Source organism: Gekko japonicus, unplaced genomic scaffold (assembly GCF_001447785.1).
Source record: "Gekko japonicus isolate JY-2015 unplaced genomic scaffold, Gekko_japonicus_V1.1 scaffold615, whole genome shotgun sequence".
In the NCBI taxonomy this organism is placed as follows: domain Eukaryota; kingdom Metazoa; phylum Chordata; class Lepidosauria; order Squamata; family Gekkonidae; genus Gekko; species Gekko japonicus.
The window spans coordinates 384,907-404,654 of record NW_015161969.1 but is presented as its reverse complement, the minus strand read 5'-3'; the positions used below and the strand labels follow the sequence as shown (position 1 = coordinate 404,654).

At 43.0% G+C, this 19,748-nt stretch overlaps 1 protein-coding gene across 1 annotated transcript in view; it reads right to left on the bottom strand.

Annotated features, from left to right (window-relative positions):
* The window catches only part of SAR1B (secretion associated, Ras related GTPase 1B), a 38,905-nt gene extending 20,604 nt beyond the window's left edge, over nucleotides 1-18,301 (bottom strand). The window contains exon 1 of the mRNA XM_015429654.1: nucleotides 18,058-18,301. The gene's annotated coding sequence lies outside the window, so the exon portion shown is untranslated. The remainder of the gene's footprint in view (nucleotides 1-18,057) is intronic.
* Between the last annotated feature and the right edge of the window lie 1,447 nt (nucleotides 18,302-19,748).

The following is a 19,748-nucleotide window of genomic DNA, read 5'->3' as shown; positions in this document are numbered from 1 at the left end:
AGGTCCTCTTCACTTTCTGCCATTAGAGTGGTATTGTCTGCATATCTGAGGTTGTTGATCTTTTCCCCAGCAATCTTAATTCCCGCTTGTGATTCATCCAGGCCAGCATTTCGCATGATGTACTCTGCATATATATTAAATATGCAAGGTGACAATATACATCCTTGTCGTACTCCTTTTCCTATGCAAAACCAATCAGTTGTTCAATATCCGGTTCTAACTGTCGCTTCTTGACCCTTATGCAAGTTTCTCAGGAGACATGTGAGGCGGTCTGGTACTCCCATCTTTTTGAGGACTTGTCACAGTTTGTTGTGATCCACACAATCAAAGGCTTTAGTGTAGTCAATGAAGCTGAAGTAGATGTTTTTCTGGTACTCTCTTGCTTTCTCCATAATCCAGCGAACGTTGGCAATTTGGTCTCTAGTTCCTCTACCTCCTCAAAACCTAGCTTGTATTTCTGGCAGTTCTCTATCCACATACTGTGCAAGCCTAGCTTATAGGATCTTGTGCATGACCTTGCTAGCGTGTGAAATGAGTCAACTGTCCACATACACCGGGGCCAAATTAATTCAGTGGCTGCCAAAACAGTTCCTGCCTTTTCACATTCTCCTCTCTTGCTCTGCAATATCTAGCCTCATTATCCACAAAGAGATGTCATGTAATACCTTTCCTGTCCTCCACCAGTGGCAGCCAATTAAAGGGTGTGAGAAAATATAATGACAATATCCGGCCACAAGTAATTGGAAGGGAGGGGAAAATGCAATATAAAGCCTGCTTAACATGCAGTTTGGAGATGCCAGAGGAGATGTAGCCTGATAGTCTTCCTTTGGCCATGTATACAAGTTTTCTGGGGGGGATCTTCAAAATAGATCCACACAATAAGTCCACACAATTATTAGCCATGAACCTATTACTATTCCACCTCTCCAAACATTCACCCATCAATGGACTTAAAAGGGTGCAGCTATTTTTAAGACTGCACTGTTAGTTTATAAGACTTCCCTTCCTGAACTCTTTTGAAGTAATTGATAGTCAGCATAGGAAGGAAAGTCTTGAAAATAGTCATCCTTTAATCTAATATTCCTAGATGATAGCCATTTGGACACAAGTGGGACAGTAATAAAATTCTGACTACTCATTTTAAATTTTGAAGTGGACATAATGCTGACCACTAACAATGATGACTTCATGGAAGAGAGGTCCATCAATGTTTACTAACCATGGTGACTAAAGGAAACCTCCATATCTAGAGGTAGTAAACCTCTGAATGTCAAGTGCTGTGAAGCAATATCATGGGAAGGCCTTCACATCTGTACCTCTAAGGTAGCTGGCTGGCCCCTGCATGAGACAGGATGCTGACCTAGATGGACCACTGATCTGATCCAGCAGAGCACCTCTTATATTCTTGATATGACTTGGGGCTCTTGCACACCTCAGAGAACATTTCACCAACCATTCTACCGAGCAGCTCCACAGCATCAAAACCTAAAAATCCAGTTTACCCACATTCGGTTGATAAAACCTGCTTCTTGTTTCTCCACACTTCCAAAGTCTATCACTCACTATCATTAGAATGCACAAATGTTGAACATGTACAAAAACAGAGCTACCGTATGGAGTGCAACAAAAGAAACTTTTATATTAATTTTAAAAGGATCTGTGCACTTAACATTTACCTCCTCGTGAAAAGAAAAAGACTAACAGCCAAAATCTATGCATGCTTACTTGGGGGTAAGTCTCACTGACTTTGCTAAATGTGCCCAGGATCATGCTGTAAATCTAGAATGAAGCACAAGAAACTAATTGGATGTAAGACATGACACACACACACACAAAAAGATCGAGGACAGCAGACAGTTATCATCACATGAAAGTTAGGTTACACAACATCATGTCAAAAAAAACCCTGTCACTTGCATGGCTGAAAAGCAAAGGTCAAGAACAAGCAAGCACAGCAGAACATACACGTCATCTGATTTATTTATTGCTTGAACAAAATACCGATCAGGGAAGAGCTTCCAAGAGGCTTAGAGAAACTATCACGCCCTATGCAAAAGAATGGCTCAGATTTCAGAGGTGAAAACAAGTTCTTAAAGCCTCGTCAGTCATATTAAGTCGGAGAGATCCTTTTAGGTAAAGCAAGCTTGCAGACACCCCCACCCCAGAAGTAAAGATTTTCATTAGGTTTTTAAATAACATTGTAAAGATGCAGAATCTATAGGAAGTTTTCCCCACCTTCTATTTTATGAAATGGGGGGGGAGAGCTGAGGACAACAAAAATATCACCACATCATTCCCAACTATCAGCCTTTGTGTAAGTTAGTATAGGATTCATTTGTTCATTTTAATTTGTTAGCTACAGTGTTTTATAATAGTGAAAGTTGAGCAGTTCTACCAGAAGCAGGGGATCTTAATGTAGCAATTGGATGCTACAGTATGGCCATCATGCAAGATTAAGACTTTTGCCTAAGGTGTTTTATGTAAAAGTTTGTGTGGGGATTGTCTCTTTTTGTTGTTCAGTTGCACAGTCGAGTCCGACTCATCGTAACCCCATGGACCACATCATGCCAGGCCCTCCTGTCTTCTGCCGTCCTCCGGAGGTTGCTTAATTTCATGTTCATTGCATTGATAACACTGTCTAACCATCTCATCCTTGGCCATCCCCTTCTTCTTTTACCTTCAATCTTTCCCAGCATCAGGGTCTTCCTCCAGTGAGTGCTCCCTTGTCATTTGGTGGCCAAAGTATTTGAGCTTCAGCTCAGCATCTGGCCTTCCAGGGAACAGTCAGGGTTGGTTTCTTTTAGGATTGAGTGATTTGATCTCCTTGCAGTCCAAGGGACTCTCAAGAGTCTTCTCCAGCGCCATAATTTGAAAACATCTATTCTTTGGTGCTCGGCCTTCCTTATGGTCCAACTCTCGCAGCTACACAGTACTACCAGGAATACCATTGCTTTGACTATTCGGACTTTTGTTGACAGGGTGATGTCTCTACTTTTTATTATGCTGTCTACATTTGCCATCGCTTTCCTCCCAAGGAGCAGGTGTCTTTTAATTTCATGGCTGCAGTCATCATCTGTAGTGATCTTGAATCCCAGGAATGTGAAGTCTGTCACTGCTTCCATTACTTCCTCTTCTATTTGCCAAGGAGTGATGGGGCCGGATGCCATGACCTTAGTTTTTTTTTTATGTTGAGTTTCAAGCCAACTTTTGTGCTCTCCTCTTTCACCCTCAGCAAAAGGCTCTTGAGGTCTTTTTCACTTTCTGCCCTTCTTTGGGATTGGAATGTAAACTGGCCTTTTCCAATCCTGTGGCCACTGTTGTGTTTTCCAAATTTGCTGACATATTGAGTGCAGCACTTTAACAGCACCATCTTTTAAGACTTAGAAAAGCTCAGCTGGCATGCAATCACCTCTGCTAGTTTTGTTGTTAGTAATGCTCACTAAGGCCCATTTGACTTCACACTCCAGGATGTCTGGCTTGACGTCAGTGATCACACTGTCATGGTTGTCAAGGACATTTAGATCCTTCTTGTATAGTTCTTCTGTGTATTCTTGCCACCTCTTCCTAATCTCTTCTGCTTCTCTTAGACAAGCAAAAAAAGCAATGTCACTGTCTACATGCATATAGAAAACACGTACTTACAATGCTATCCTTAGTGAGTCTACTCAGAATCCTACTCAACTTGATGGGATTTACTCCCAGGAAAGTGCTCTTAGGATTGCACTGTTACTCACCTGGGCTGAAGTCCTGAACAGTTGTGGTGAAAGACAGTTATCGAACTGGCAGGGTGCTTTCCCCACACCCACCATTCTGCACTCCAGGCTGAGCATGGGGGGTAGGGCAAGCCTAGAAAACTGGGCCCAGTCCCATTTTCCCAGGGGACAAAGCAGTAGCCTGGAACTTTAGGAAACTCTCCTACTTGCTGTCGCCCACACTGCTACCATGAGGCATGGAAAACTTAACCCCCATGTATATATTGCACTTTCTTGCTCTTTGTTTTAGGAACAGCAATATATGCAATAGCCAAGTAATCATTGTGTTGCTTGTTACTAAGTATTTCCTACAATATCCCCTACATCAATATGGATATTTATGTAAGGTCCAACCATTTGTTTTTTAAAAAATCAACCATTTAAACTTTTTAAAAATGTTACCATGTAAAAATATTAACAAGCTCAATTTTTCTCTTCTGAAGAAATTCCAGTCATTGTTCCTTCTTGCCCCGTCTACCTTCATTGTTCCTTCTTGCCCCGTCTACCTTCAAGAGTAACCGGGGGGGGGGGTAATCTACCAAACTATTAGAAGTCTCACAGGTGTTTGGTCCCATGCCTAACTTTATGCCACTCTGCCTCCTAGGACAACTGATGATCCTGCGAGTAAATAAGTTCTCCAGAAGAGACATCAATGAGGCTCCACTCTGCCAGCTCCATCTGTACACAATTTGAGGAGGTCTGGCTACTCATACTTTTTATGTTTATACAGCAGTCTATAAACGAATCCCTCAAAAGCAGTTGTTCCGTCTCGGTCTGCTGTTTCTCCCGGTTGTACTGCTCACTTTCCCACTATTTGCTGTGCAGCTGCATTTTGACCTGCATCTCCCCCCCCCCCATTCCCCCCATGTCTACTTGATCCTCAAAAATAAGGATCAAGAAGACGGGGGGGGGGGAATGCAAGTCAAAATGTGGCCCCGCAGCAAATAGTGGGAAATTGAGGAGTACAACTGGGGGAAATGGCAGACCAAGGGTGGAACAACTGCTTTTGCGGAATCAGTCCTAGACGTCTAGTCCACACTTTCAGGCTGCCAGTCCCACCTCCTTCCTGAACTCCAGTTCCACAGAGCCACGGCTGCTCTCTACCACCTGTGTGCACATAAAACCTGCACTTTCTGCTGACCCACATGCACCTCTCCTCTCTCACTGTCTCCCTCAGATCTGGAAACCATATATTAAAATCTAAACTGCCTGGAGCTAATGGAATAATGTTCATATTTTAATAAACAACCTTGATTCAAGATGCCCTGTCTACTTATATTAGTCTTACTGGAAAGAAGGAAGATGGCTAATAGGTTCAGGCAGAAGCAGGGCCTATAATACCATAACCATGATAACTTTTCAGACCTGTTTCACAGGATAATCATTCCTCATCTAACCATGTGTGAAACAGAGGGATAGTAAATATGCAGACAAACATGGAAGAATGAAGGTTAGTCTATTGCTGTGAAATTCACTGACTGGATCGGGAACCACTTGTTTCTCTTCTGAGCACTTTTCTCCAAAAGTGGTGCCCCACCTCCATTTCAGGAAAAAGAGCAAGGCCCTTGCCCAGTGGGGCTTGTGGGTGGCAGGTGATTCGCTGCCAGAGGAAGAGGTAAGCTGAGAGCCTCCCTGAGGCGTAGGCCTCATGCCAAGGATGTAAGTAAGTACCAATCCTTTGGTTGATAAACATTGTGAATGCGGTTCTCTGTAAGCCATAGAGTGAGTGCCTCTGGACTGCTACATCACAAATTTTGTATCACAGGTGGGCTTGCTGCGGTTTTCCGCACTGCAATTCCTTGGGGAAAGGCATATTTAAGAGAAGGGCTTTCTTCCAAGTTAAGCACTGCTTCACCCACCCACCTTCATTTTGCTTTTCAGCTTCCCATACTGGTACCTGTCTCACCCACTGGGGCAAAATTATTCCACAAGATAAGGCAAATGCAGGCATTTATGTGGCATATCATATAAAGAGATGGCTTTTAAAAAAATAATGATTGTAATGCACACCACTTTTATAGCAATTTTTTAAAAAGAATAACCAAGGCATGATTTAAAATATGGAGACATTATTAGCAGAAGAGACTTCACCCAATTTTAAAATACAGAGCAAAACTTCTACGAAAAGCTACTGAAGGGGTCCCATCTAAACCTGACTGCACTTTGACTGTTGTACTTTGCGTATCAGTAATTCCAGGTCTACAATCTCCTCAAAACAGCTTGGCAAATGAAAGTTTAAAGTCTACTATATGACTCTGCACATTGCACAGATTTATTTAACCCAGGACTTCACACACTCTTAGCACTGCCCCAAACAGCCTGTATTTTCAACAAAGTCTGAGTCCAGTGGCACCTTTAAGACCAACAAAGTTTTATTCAAGGCATGAGCTTTCATGTTCATGCACACTTCCTCAGATACAATGAAATGGAATTTACCAGTCCATACATATAAAGCAGAGGTTGAACAGCAAATTAGAATGCCACTGTATTTTCAACATTTCTCCATATGTGATAGACTTCTGCTCCTCAGTAAATTCCATTCATAAGCAATGGAGACAAATATATTACAGTCTATGCTGGCAATGCAGCATACGATTGTACAACAGAGGACAAAAAAAAGAGTTTCCAGACATATCTAACCACACAGAGCGGGCGTTCTCTACACAAAGAGACACAAAATCAAATGCTGGACTATGAAACTATGAACTATGATATGCTGTAGCCATCAGATTTTGCAGAACGTAAGAGGCAATACTGTTAGAAGTGCATTATGCTAACTGCTGTTGCTGAAAACTATTGGATAGGAAATATGGGTGCTTCGTTATGGAAACGGTTGGTTATTTTCTTATCTTACTTAGACCTGTATTTTACACAATTACATTTCACCCTGCGGTTCCAGAATTTCAAGGCCCACTTGACTCCGGTGTTGGATTTTTTTTTCATTCCCCTGCATAAAATGACTGCAGAGTGAGGATTCACTTATTGCATCTAAAAGAGTCTGCTCAAGTCCCTGAAAGCTTATACTGGAATAAAATTTAGTTAGCCTTTAATGTCTCATAAGACTCCTGTTTATTTTGCTGGTCAACACTTGCCTGTTGAATTAAATGCCTACAATACATGATCTTTAATTCATTTGCTTAAATGCTCCTTGGCCAATAGGGGATGGTTCAATAACACACTGTGGGTTCATGCAGACTAATGGTATGGATTCCTTAATTACAGCTCAGAGATCAGGAAGAGGCAATGGGATCATGCACTTCCCTGCCCCTCTCTTCCGGAGTGTGAACTCTCCCCTGGCTTAACTGTGGTTATGCAACAAGGGAGAAGAAGCAACAGCCGGACAGGTATCCTTCCACTGTGCCTGGAACCAACATTAACAGCCGCCGCTGAGGCAAGAGTGTGCAGAGGAAGCAGCCCAGTGTCACCAAGTTACATTTTAATCTATGTTGGTATTAATCCTTAAATGGCTGTAAACTCCTTTCAGTGCAGTTCTGTTGAGGAGTTGTTATAAACTAAGTTCAATGGAATCAGTGGGCTTCAACAGGAGTGACTCGGCACAAGATTGCACTGTTTCGAGCGCTAGTTTGACTTCAAAAAGCATGGTAACTAAAAAAAAAAAAAAGAATAAAGCACAGCTCCCGTCTATCAAGACTCTGCAACTGGTTTCAAACTCATCATTTTAAATTCTGGTTAACAGAGAAACATGGTTGGCCGTAACTGATTAAAGTTGATGGCCATCTCAAAATTTAGGTGGGCATAAGGCCACTGGGGAATGGGTGGCAGGAAGTTGTGCTGATCATGCAACACCAAGGCCCATTCTCAAGCAGTTAGCCACAGATCCTCAATGTTTCATCTGGACCAGCTGTGTATATATGTCACTCACTTAAACACAATTTATTTATTAAATTAGGTTTTTTTTTACCGCCCTCCCCCACTTGCGCGGGGCTCAGGGTGCTTCACAACAATTTGGTTTGCTACAGTGTAAAATAAGTTAAAACCATAAAAACACAATACTTAAAACATTCAGAAACATTTAAACATTTTAAAAACAAGATGGCAGTGCTAGCATTCAGTCAGGGGGAGGGTGCCAGGCAGATGTAAGGGAACTGTTGCTGGCCTCAACCAAAGGCCTGGTGGAACATCTCTGCCTTGCATGCCCTGCGGAACTTTAATAGATCAGACAGGGCACGGATGTCACTCAGCAGAGAGTTCCACCAGGCTGGGGCCAAGGCTGAGAAAGCCCTGGCCCTGGTCGAGGCCAGCTGGATATCTTTGGGGCCGGGGATCACCAGGAGATTCTTATCTGCTGATCTTAATGCCCTTCGGGGGACCTACCAGTAGAAGCGGTCCTGAAGGTACGTAGGTCCCTAACCGTTTAGAGCTTTAAAGGTAAGCATGAAACCCTTGAATCTGATATGGTGCTCCACTGGCAACCAATGCAGTTTGCGCAGCACTGGATGTATGTGTGCCCTCCATGGGGTCCCTGTAAGGATCCGCACTGCTGCATTTTGTACCAGTTGGAGCTTCTGGATCAGTTTCAAGGGTAGCCCTATGTAAAGCAAGTTACCGCCTGAAGGTGACCATTGCATGGATTACTTTGGCAAGGTCAGCGTGAGACATATAGGGGGCCAGTTCTCTGACTTGGTGCAACTGGAAAAATGCCCAGCGGACAACACTGGCGATCTGGGCCTCCACAGATAAAGTGGGGTCCAGGATCACCCCCAGACTCCTGACAGTAGGTGCCGGTGCCAGAAGCACCCTGTCAAGGGCTCCCCAATTCTAAGTCACCCCCCCCCCACCACAGAACCTGTGTCTTAGTTGGATTCAGCTTCAAACGACTTTGCTTCAACCATCCCACTATGGCCTCCAAACCCTCTGCCAGATTTTTCAGGGCGGAGTCTGGGCAGCTGCCTATCAGCAGATATAGCTGGGTGTCATCAGCATGTTGGTGACACCCAAGCCCAAAGCTCTGAACCAGCTGGGCAAGGGGGCGCATATAGATATTAAACAGCACTAGGGAGAGGATCACCCCGTGACGCACTCCACACATTAGTGGGTGTCTAGTTGATTACTCCCCCCCCCAGCACCACCCCCGGTCCCTGACCTTGGAGAAACGAGATCAGCCACTTCAAGGCGGTGGATCGAGAGACATCAACATACCAGTGGGGTTCAAGTTCTACTAGCCTGCAGTGAACATTTCCCCATAGCTTTCAGCAAAGCCTCAGGCATAACTGAGAAGTAAAAAGCCAGGACCTGATTCTACGTTGCCCATGTGAGGGAAGCCTGAACTGTGGGATGCAAACACCCAAAACTACTGGGCATGAGCGTAGCAGCACATGAGAGATTTTAGTTATGGTAAGCAGCTTTGGGGCCCTGATCTGGATAGTCCAGAGGCTAACCCAGTCTTGGAAGCTAAGCAGGGTTGGCCCTGGCTAGTATTTGGATGAGAGACCTCCAAGGAATACCAGGGTCATGATGCAGAGGCTGGCAATGGCAAACCATCTCTGAACATCTCTTGCCTAGAAAGCCCCACTGGGGTCACCATAAGTCAGCTGTGACTTGACGGCACTTTTTACCACCATCACCAAGCAGCTCTGGAAGACAAGCGTATAGTAAGCAAACAAGAGTCAGTCTCTCTGTTAAAGAACCTCTGTACTGACTTGACGAGCCAGCTTGGTGTAGTGGTTAGGAGTGCAGACTCTCATCTGGGAGAACCGGGTTTGATTCCCCACTCCTCCACATGAAGCTGCTGGTGTGACCTTGGGTCTGTTACAAGTTCTTTCAGAGCTGTTCTCTTACAAGCAGTTCTCGAAAGAGCTCTCTCAACCCCACCTACCTCACAGGGTGTCTGTTGTGGGGAGGGGGAGGGAAAGGAGATTGTAAGCCGCTCTGAGACTCCTTCAGGTAGTGAAGGGTGAGGTATAAATCCAACCTCCTCCTCCTCCTCTTCTTCCTAAGAGCCCTCAGTTTGGGCCTAGTCCTTACACTGTTGAACTGATAACATGCCTTAGAAAACACCTGAAATCCTCTGGAAGCTACACTTTGTACGGGAATATGGCAGGCATACCGTTTTTCAAGCAGATGGCCCACCATTATCAATGCAGTCAGTACAGAACACATGATAAACTGTTCCAAAGCCTCTGCCCCATTTTACATATCAAATGGAATTTCATCTCGCGTTCCGCAATCAATTGGAACTCCTCTAATTAGTCTTTGGGTTCAACTTGAGTACAGTTCTGGGAATATTCCACCGTTGGAGTCCCATTAGATCCTCCACTGCCACTGAAACCTCAGGATTGAAAGCACTTTGTTTTCCACTCATTTTTATATCTGATTGTATCTCCTGGAGTTTAATAGCTGTAATCAATTGTCATTTTGGTAACAAAAAGCCTTTGTAGAACAATTCCTGCTTAGTTAAATCTTACAGCGTACCCAATCAAAAATGATAAATTATTTTTAAAGTTCACTGGAACTTAATATTGATCAGTGCTGAGCCAGAAGTTTTATTGACAAAGAAACACACATGCTGGGAAAGAAAAAAAAAAGAGCCCAAATAGCAGTTTTATAGATCAACACTATTCTAGGGAAGTTTAGGTGAATTTTCAGTTCACAAATAAAAATCTCCATGATCAGCCAATAGATGTTCTTCAGCAAAATCTTACAGCCAGAATTATAAGGTTTCATAAGGGAACATCTATGATGGATATGGCAGAATGGAGGGAGGTGGTACTGGCTTTCTTTCATCATGTACGTTGTTCCATCTTTGACTGAGTTGGTCCATGGTATGGTGGAAGGTGTGCTGGTTCGGAAAGACATGCAGGGAGACATGATGGTGCTCACTGTGAATCTAATCTCCATCCTCTTCAGAGAAGCGTGGGGGGGGGGGTAAGGCTCTCTCAATTGGCTCCATTTTGACCTTGGTGTTGTTGAAAAGTTTCTATTATATCTCACTTGTTGCATAAGGAACAGGTAGATTTGGCTTGCTTCACTGGATCTTCTCATCTGATGTGGCTAGTTTGGCACACCTGGCACCGGATCAGCATGAATTCCTTCACCAACCTTGAACTGGTAGATGGGGAGCGACAGTCTTTCCTTTCCATCAGTCCTTCTCTATCAACAGACAACAATACAGATACAGACCAGTTTTGATTATATGTATCTTGTGTTGGGTAGCTTGGGCAGATTAGGCAAATGAAGCAGGAATCCTAGCTTGACAATGAGGTCTCTAGCTAAGCTGATGGAGATGGTCTTGGATTTCATGCTGAGGACCCCTGTCCCTGAGGACAGGTCTAGCTCAGAACTTCATGGGTCTGTTTCAGGTAGTGATGGGCCAAACACAAGAACAAAAATATATGCTGGACTTTCTTTTCTGCACCAAGTGGCTTGCTGGTGATCTGATTAGAGGGTTGGTTCAGCCCTTGTCATGGTCAGATCATTATTTCCTTAAACTGGTTGAATACGGTTGAGCTTTGTTGCCTCCTCCTCGTAATTCAGATTAATTGGAGATTAATGGACCCTTTTAGTTTCTGGTGATTCTGTGGAGACTCCTGTACTCCACAGGATGATGGGCTGGCTAGGGCCATAAACATGGTTGCTCCTTAACATGTTTTTCTGTGCTCTGATAAGCCCCAAGCTGCATGGTTCTGTGTCATCAGCTCAGTCAGTTGAAGTCATTTGTGGCTTAATAACACCTAAGTCTGATCCCATCAGTAATGTTAATTTGGTTCCAGTAGAATATTTTTGCGAAGTTCATTGCTTACAAAATCTCTCTCATCTGTTTTGACTTGGAGGATAAGCTGAGAGCAGATCTGGTACCCAAGGTGTCAGAAGCACCTGCTTATCTTATTGTTATGGACATATTTAGATTGATCTTGCCTATGAATGTTGACAGGATCCTTGGGAATATGAAAGCCATCATTTGCCCTCTTGATCTATGCCCATTGTGGCTTTCTAAATTGTATCAGGAAAACATATTGGAGCCCTTAGTAAATATAATTAATGTCTCACTGCCTAAGGGAGCTCTCGCTAGATTTCTGAAAGTGGTCGTGATTAAATTGTTGCTTTAAAAACCTTTATTGGCTAGGAATGAAGTGGCCAATTATAGGCCAGCCTCCAATTTAACTTTTTCTGGGGAAGGTTAGAGCACATGGTGGCAGAGCAGTTCCAGGGGTTAGTGGATGACACGTCTGCCCTAGTCCCATTTCAATCCAATTTCAGGCTTGGGTTTGGAACCAAAAATGGCTTTAGTTACACTGGCAGATAATCTTTGTTTAAGGTTAGACAGGAGACAGTCATTCCTGTTAATACGATTAGATCTATCAGCATCCTTTGATACAACTAACCATTTGGAATTGGTGCTAAGGAAGCTGCACTTCTGTGGTTTTAGTTTTTTGTGTCTGATAGGAGTGTCTGCTGGAGGAGCATGCCCGGCTAGGCAAGGGTTGGCTGCCATCAATGGGTAGATAATACCCAGCTCTGAAGCCTCCAGGTTCATCTGTCTTGGTTCTGAACTGGTACTTTGAAGCCATAGTTGGTGGCTGTGGCAGAACAATCTAGAGATAAAGCTGGTCAGGAAAACTGATTTTCTAGAGGGATTGGATCCAGCGATCCAGGATGGAGTAGAGCTGGATTTTGCAGAACAGCTTGAGTGTGCTCAAGGAGCTAGTGACAATCTTTATAGTTTTTGCAGCCTAGGGTCCATATCAATGCTCCCTCTAAGCTGCGGAGTCTTGTGAGCAAAAATTCTACTTTGTGAGCTACTGGCATTAAAGTTGTGAGCGAGCAATCTGGCTACTGCATAAATTAGTCTGCTCTGGAGCCATCCATCCTGAGCTAAGACAGAAATGTGTGAGCCAGAGGCTAAAAAACTGTGAGCTAGCTCACACTAACTCAGCTTAGAGGGAACACTGGTCCATATATCTGAAGGACTGTCTCCTCCCATGTGTTACCATGTGCCGACTGTGGTCTTCAGGCTGCTACTTGATGGCTGCTCCCCTACTTAGAGTGGCCATCAAGTATTAACCGAAGCGACCACTGTGTGAAACAGGATCCCAGAAGTGGACAGGAGAGACCCCTCATTGGAGATTTTCAGATGGCACTGCAAGCCTTGTTTGTATGCTAGGGCTTTTGATGGGGTATAAACATCATCAGGCATCTCTTAAGGGGAGAAGGAGGTATTTTGTGCTTCCTTATTTTATTTTGTTTTAATCTATAAGTTTTAAGTATTACTTGTAAACCACCTTGAGTCAAGAGGAAAGGCAGGGTATAAATAAAAAACAGCAATATGTTGTTGCAGCAAGCTACTTAACTATCATTTGGGATGATGATTTGGATTATGAATGCCAGTTCCTGTTTACAAACCGAAAAGTTCCAAAGCTTGAACAAAATGAGTCTACTGACATTCTTTTGAAGTGTGGTAGATACAACTCTTTGCATTCCTAACATATCTAGTATTTAAAGATTAGCATTCTGTCTTATTAAAATGACAACACAATTCCAAATTGTTAACTCACAATACTCCACTAGTAAAGGCTTCAAAGTCTGAAGATTATTTTCTTCCACTAATGTGCAATCTATTTTTTTTCTTTATTTGCTGCAGTTAGCAGCCTATTTTGTTTCACAGACTTTCTGCATTTTCAATCCATATTTTGTCAATACGTAACTGAGTCTTTTGCTTGACTATCCAGAAAAGATATAAATACATGAACAAATATATCACAAAACTAAACAGCACCATTCAGCATTTATGAGGTACTTACAGATGTCCATACTCTGGACCTACACCAGTCTAGCAATTCTCAATATAATTTTTGAAGTCTCTAAACTTTCTAAGATCCCAGAACCCTTTTTCAGGCAAAAAGCAGAGGCACTCAATTATCAACTATATTCACAGGGGGGGAAACAACAGCTTTAAAAAGTCACATGGCCCAGACAAATGTGTTTTTCAAACACTGAAAACAACAGGCTCTGAGGTCCCACTGATTTCAGTGAGGCCTGATTGCTTTCACTGGATTGCACCCAATGTTTCTAGTCTCTTTCAATCCATAGTGATGTCCATACTGGTCAGTGTTGGATGACGATTAAGAACAAACATACCAGCAGTCTTAAGGCAAATACCCAGTGTGACGGACTGCACTTTTAAAAAGCTTAGAAGTGCTGTACAAACATTTGAAGGACTGTGAAGGGTTAATTCTTCACAGAAGACAGGGAGCCTTGAGTGACAGGCTGCTCCAAGCAATCTGACTGGTTGGCATCAGCTGAGCAGAGAAAGTCTGAAGAGAGCTGGATGCTGAGGAGAGACTCAGGCTGTGATCACACTAGCAATTTGGCTTGACGCAGCCACCCCTCCCCTCCGGATCATATAGGCGCAGTCACATAGCCACATCTGTCAGGCATTCCCCCAGCATACTCATCCCATCATAGGACAACTTGACCCACGTTAAAAAGACACCACATCACAAGTGGTGTTTTTGGTTCCCCACACATACATTGCACATGGCTGGAAGTCTGAACATGGGGGAGCGCACGCAGAACAAATCTGGCAGTCTGAACCTGCAGATCCATTCTTGCTGCTAGGGAGGGTTCTTAAATTTTTTGCTTATATGCGCATGTGCACTTATGTGCGTGCGTTTTGAAATGTTTCCGGGCAGTGTACTCTGTGGCTGACACACTGCGGTTAGGTGGATGCTTGACCACAGGATGTCTGTGTGGGTAACCCACAGCAAGGTATGCTGTCTGGATGATATACCCCACAACACTTTCAACTGGTACAATTAGAGGCGGTACCATATTGTGCCAAGCCGCCAGTGTGACCACAGCCTCAGTCAGATTTCTGCCTTGACTGAATTCAGTCTGATTTCAGCCCAAGCTGAGAAGAGTCAAGTACTGACAGTTTCAGAATTCAGCACTGACTGAGAGCAATTTAATACAGATAGGAGAACTGTGGAAAGTTGGCAAGGAAGTTTGGAAAGTAGGCGATGACTCCCATTCGGGCCAAGAAAAGGGGATAGATCTTCTAGTGAGAGGAGAATTTCCCTACCCAGTCAAACAGGGAGTTAGCGCTGAAGAGTGCAGAGATCCCTGGTCTGGCGTGGTTAGAAACTGCCTGTAGAAACCTTAAGAGGCAGTTAAAAATGCAAGGTAAGTACTGATGTTTCAAGAGAAGGGGATTGTGTATTGGAAAGAGTGTACCAGCATTCTGGAAACCAAAAGAGTCAGAGAATACTCAAAGACAGTGTATTGAAGCCTCTCAATATAAAGATTTAAGTCACAGTGAAAAGCTTAAGAAACTCTCATTTGCCTGAAACATAAGTCTGTGCATGTACTGGTTTTACCTCAGAAATCTCTACCCCTGATTCCACCTGACCTTTTCCCTCTATGTTAAATAAAATATTTTGCTATTTTTTAATTTCAAAATGTCTCAAGTGGCCATTTAGGTTGTTTAAGTGAATTCCTGATTCTTCCCTCAAGCTCCTGGGCTGAGCCAACAACCAAAATATTGTCCTGTGACAGAGTGGGACAGCCAGAGTTCTTTAGCATCACTAGGGCAGCTCAGTCAGTAAAGGGAAAGAAAAACAGATCTTGCCTCTGAGGGAGGGAAATGGATGAGGCCGTCATAGATAGTGATCTAGCCCTGCCCAGTTAAGGACACATTGGGAGTGATGTTGTAATTGCTTGCTCATCTTCGGTAACATCCCAAACCTGATCCATCTTTTCTATCCAGACTTTGACAGAACTACATGTCTGCCTGTAATCGTAAATATAGCCTACTTAAAGTTGAACGACTTTAATTCAAAATCTGAGGAGATACTCAAGTATTTCATGATTTGGTCCAAATGTGTTAAAGAAAATGAAACTATCATCTCTCTTGAACCATCTATATTTAAAAAGTGTAAAAAACTAAACATTATGATTATAATGTAACAAAACTAAGTACTGTAATCTTTGGTACAAATTATATCACTTCTGTGTGAAAAAGGCAGACTATAAATAACATAGGCAAATAAATAAAATAAAAATGTGTCTGTCATACAAACAAGTGAGGGATAAGTTACAAAAAAGTTAATTAAAAGTTGGAGTGACGTTGTTTCTATTTAGTTAAGAGGAATTTCAGCTTCCATTGGTGACGTACTAGATCATTATGTAAAGGAAACCACCACCACCCCTTAAAGAGGTGGAATTCCTAGTATGAAACTACCAGCAGTGATATGAGTCATCAGATTTTTGAACATTAAGAAACCACAGAGATGGCCACACCTGACCTGCACAGTCTTAAGCCTGAGACTGTAAAGCTCCTACGTAACAGTGAGTGATTTTTTACAAAGCAATTCCTTATTAAATTCACAACACTTGTAAATCCTTAAAATGCAAATAAAATTGCATTAAAGTTAACATTTAATGTACTTTGTACTCCACTTACGGTAAATACCAATATAAAAGTAGTTGGTCAAATCTTATCTTTAACACACACAATTTTCAAATATGATTATATTTTGGAAATAATTTGGAGAGTATTAGCCGATAACAGCCACAGTCTCTTCCACACAAAATATTAAACTCTTATGAAAGTTATCACTGAACAATAAACTGCTGCACAATGACAGGACTAACTCATTTTCAGATTTTTATAAAAAGCTCACACATCTGTTTTCTAGATGCATTAATCTCGAAGAGTTAACATTCGGTTCTGTATTCATTTCTACCAACATGGGACCTACATTTCCATGTCACCAGTTACTATGGTTGTGGAGGACAAATATTCTACCAAAATTCCAACTGTAGATATGACTGGTAGTTAAAGCATGTTAAATGGAGAACTAGATTGTATTATGCAACTTTTAAGTATTTACACCTGTAGAAAAGATGTGACATAAGACTTGTTCCACTAAGTTACTAACCTGATTTTCATATTAGTGGCATGAAACACTTTCAGTGCCTGCTTTAGCAGTTCAAGAGGTTATAAGGAGACAGGTGAATGGAGACACATATCAGCAACCTTATTATAAGCATGTTTACACAGAAGCAAGTGCAGTCTGAATTACTTTCTGAGAAATATGACTGTGGTTGTAACTTTGCCTTGTCCCTAGTAGTGTCAGATGCTGCCAGAAAAATCATTCTGCTATTGGGCCAGAGAGGGTAATAAACAACTATCACTGCGTAAGACTTCAAATAGTATTACCTAAGCCAAAGGATATTTATTACAAATCTGTTGATCTTATTTTGGCCACGAAAGAACATTATCATGCCATAGCTAAGGAAATTTCCTTCCAATAACCACCTGTAATCATGACAAAGCAAACCCAACCCAATTTCTAACTTTCAAGTAGCATATGCACCCACTATACAACCAACAGTATCTGTGGCAAGGAGTACAGAAGGCATTGAAAATTCATCAGTACTACTCAGCCATTTTCCGGATTAATAGTCAAGTTGCCAGTTGCCATTTTCAGTAATGAAGATCATCATCATGCTTGCAATGAGATTGTATGTACAACTGCCTAGCTTGGTCAGAGGTAGAACACTTGTCTTTAACCGACATTTAAAACCCTTGCTCATGTAGGAGTTCACCAAGTGGCCTTGGGTAAATGACTTATAGTTTATAAGGACTGTGATTTCCGTCACAAAATTGTTTTAAGAACAAAGCCTGTCAGGCATTTGGCATATTAAAAGTGCTATAGAAATTACTGTAAGCACAGCATGCAGATGCAGCACCAACAAAGTCCAGAAGACAAATCACCAGGTCTTTTGGTTTCCTCTCTCAGCTAATTTTCTGCACTGATTCACAATGTGAGATTGGGCAAGTCAGTTTAATCGCCAGTTTCCTTTCTAAATGACAGCTGCGGTTGGCTTAGCCAAGGATCCAAACAGGACCAAAGAACTAAAAGTTCACTGTTTAGATACATAAATATAAAAATATTAGCCCAGTTCGGGGTGGGAAGAAGAAGGAAAAGACAGAGATCTCGGTGTCAGTGGGGACAGACCAAGGAAGGTGATAGAGTCCTGAGGACAAAAGCAGCAGAAAAGAGGCAGAACGAGGCACTTGGGAAAGGAGCGAAGCATCTACTTAAGAAAGGAGGGAACAGGTGTAAGGTGACATTCAGGACAAAGAGAGGCAACAGGTGCTGTACCAAGAAAGGGCCATCGGTGGGGCAGCGAAATGGATACGAGAGACGCAAATTTCGGATGGGAGTGAGACTAGGAGTACAGAAGGACAGACAGGGTAGACTGAATAGGAGTCGGGGGAACCAAAGTGGAGATCCAGCGCCTTGCCCAGCATCCTTCCCTCCCGCCACCAGCACCAACTCACCCGCGGTTAAGAGCTTGCGATCCGGGCCGCTCCGTACGCAACTCCAGCCGGCACCAACACAGGAGGCCGCTCCGCGCTTCCCCTCTCCTCTCTTCTTCTCTTCTCCGCTCCGCCCCTCCCCGACTCCTTCCTTCCGGGCCCTGATGCCCGGCCGGGAATGAAGCGGCGACGCTCAGGTTGGCCGCAGTAGAGTGATTTTCTTCAGTCTGAGGCGGGCTAACTGTTTTAGGCATCCAGCTCCGTGATGACTTTTGCGCGAATCTAGTTTACTAATCCCGGATGTACAAACAGAGGCGCGACCAAAAGTATTTGCAGCTTCAGACCAATCTGCGCATGGGGATTGCCTTGCTTCTCTCCACAAGCCATGACACCAAGTATTTCGGTATGGGGGGAGAGCCTCAGTTCAATCCAGCGGTGGATCCTCACATTTATCTTTCTCTCAATATGTTGGATTGCATCCAAGCCTTATTCCCTCAACTGTTTGTTTTGGATTATCAGGCCTTAAAATTATTTATTTAGCCAGTTTATATTGGGGATCCAAGCGCAACATTACTTTTTATGCCTTTTTTAAAATTATTTATTTAGCCAGTTTATATTGGAGATCCAAGCGTAACATCTGAAAAATGAAGAATAGTGCTGGATCCTGGGGTCACCTAGCCAGCATTACTTTTTATGCCTTTTTAAACTGCTCATTATCTTTTAAGTGCAATTGTAGATGCAACTGTGTTAACTGTACAAGTTTTATCCATTTTGTCTATGATGCATTGTTATTACCCAAGGAGCTAACATATATCTCCCCTGTTCTCTGTTATCCTCACAATAATCCTGTGAAGTAGGTTCAGGTGGGTAGCTGTGTCCTTCTGAAGCAGCAGGACAAAGTTTGAGTCCAGTGGCACCTTTAAGACCAACAAAGTTTTATTCAAGGTACCTTGAATAAAGGTGCCACTGGACTCAAACTTCACAGGAGGACAAAGTCTGAGTCCAACAGAAGGAGATTAGTCTGAAAATTACTGACTGAGCTAATTGAAGCCCAAATAGAATGCATTCCACAAGTTAGGAAAGGCACTGCCAAGTCTAAAAGAAGGCCTGCGTGGTTAACTATGCAAGTCAAGGAAACTATAAAAAGAATTTATTTCTGTTTATATCGCACCCTACCCCACAGAATGGAGCTGCGGTGGCTCAAGTGGTTAAGACGCTGAACTGCAGGCTGTGGAAGGTCAGTAGTTCAGCAGTTTGAGACCCAAGTGTGCCGCATGACGGAGTGAGCTCCCGTCTCCAGCTCCTGCCAACCTAACAGTTCGAAAGCAAGAAATTGCAAGTAGATAAATAGGTACCACTTCAGTGGGAAGGTAACAGCATTCCGTGCGCCTTGGTGTTTAGTCATGCTGGCCACATGACCATGGAAATGTCTTCGGACAGTGCTGGCTCTTCAGCTTTGAAACAGAGATGAGCACTGCAACCCTAGAGTTGGATTCGACTGGCTTTCGAGCAAGGGAACCTTTACCTTTACCTTTTTACCCCACAAGCTGGCTCAGGGTGGCTTACAACGTTCAGTAAAAAAATAATTAATCATTCAACAATAAGTAATAATTCATAAAATCAAGAGCTGCAGTTAACATTCCTGATGGCAGCTTAACAAATTCTCATTATGGTGCCAGCTGCGCTAATGTTAGGGTGGACACATTTCTCTT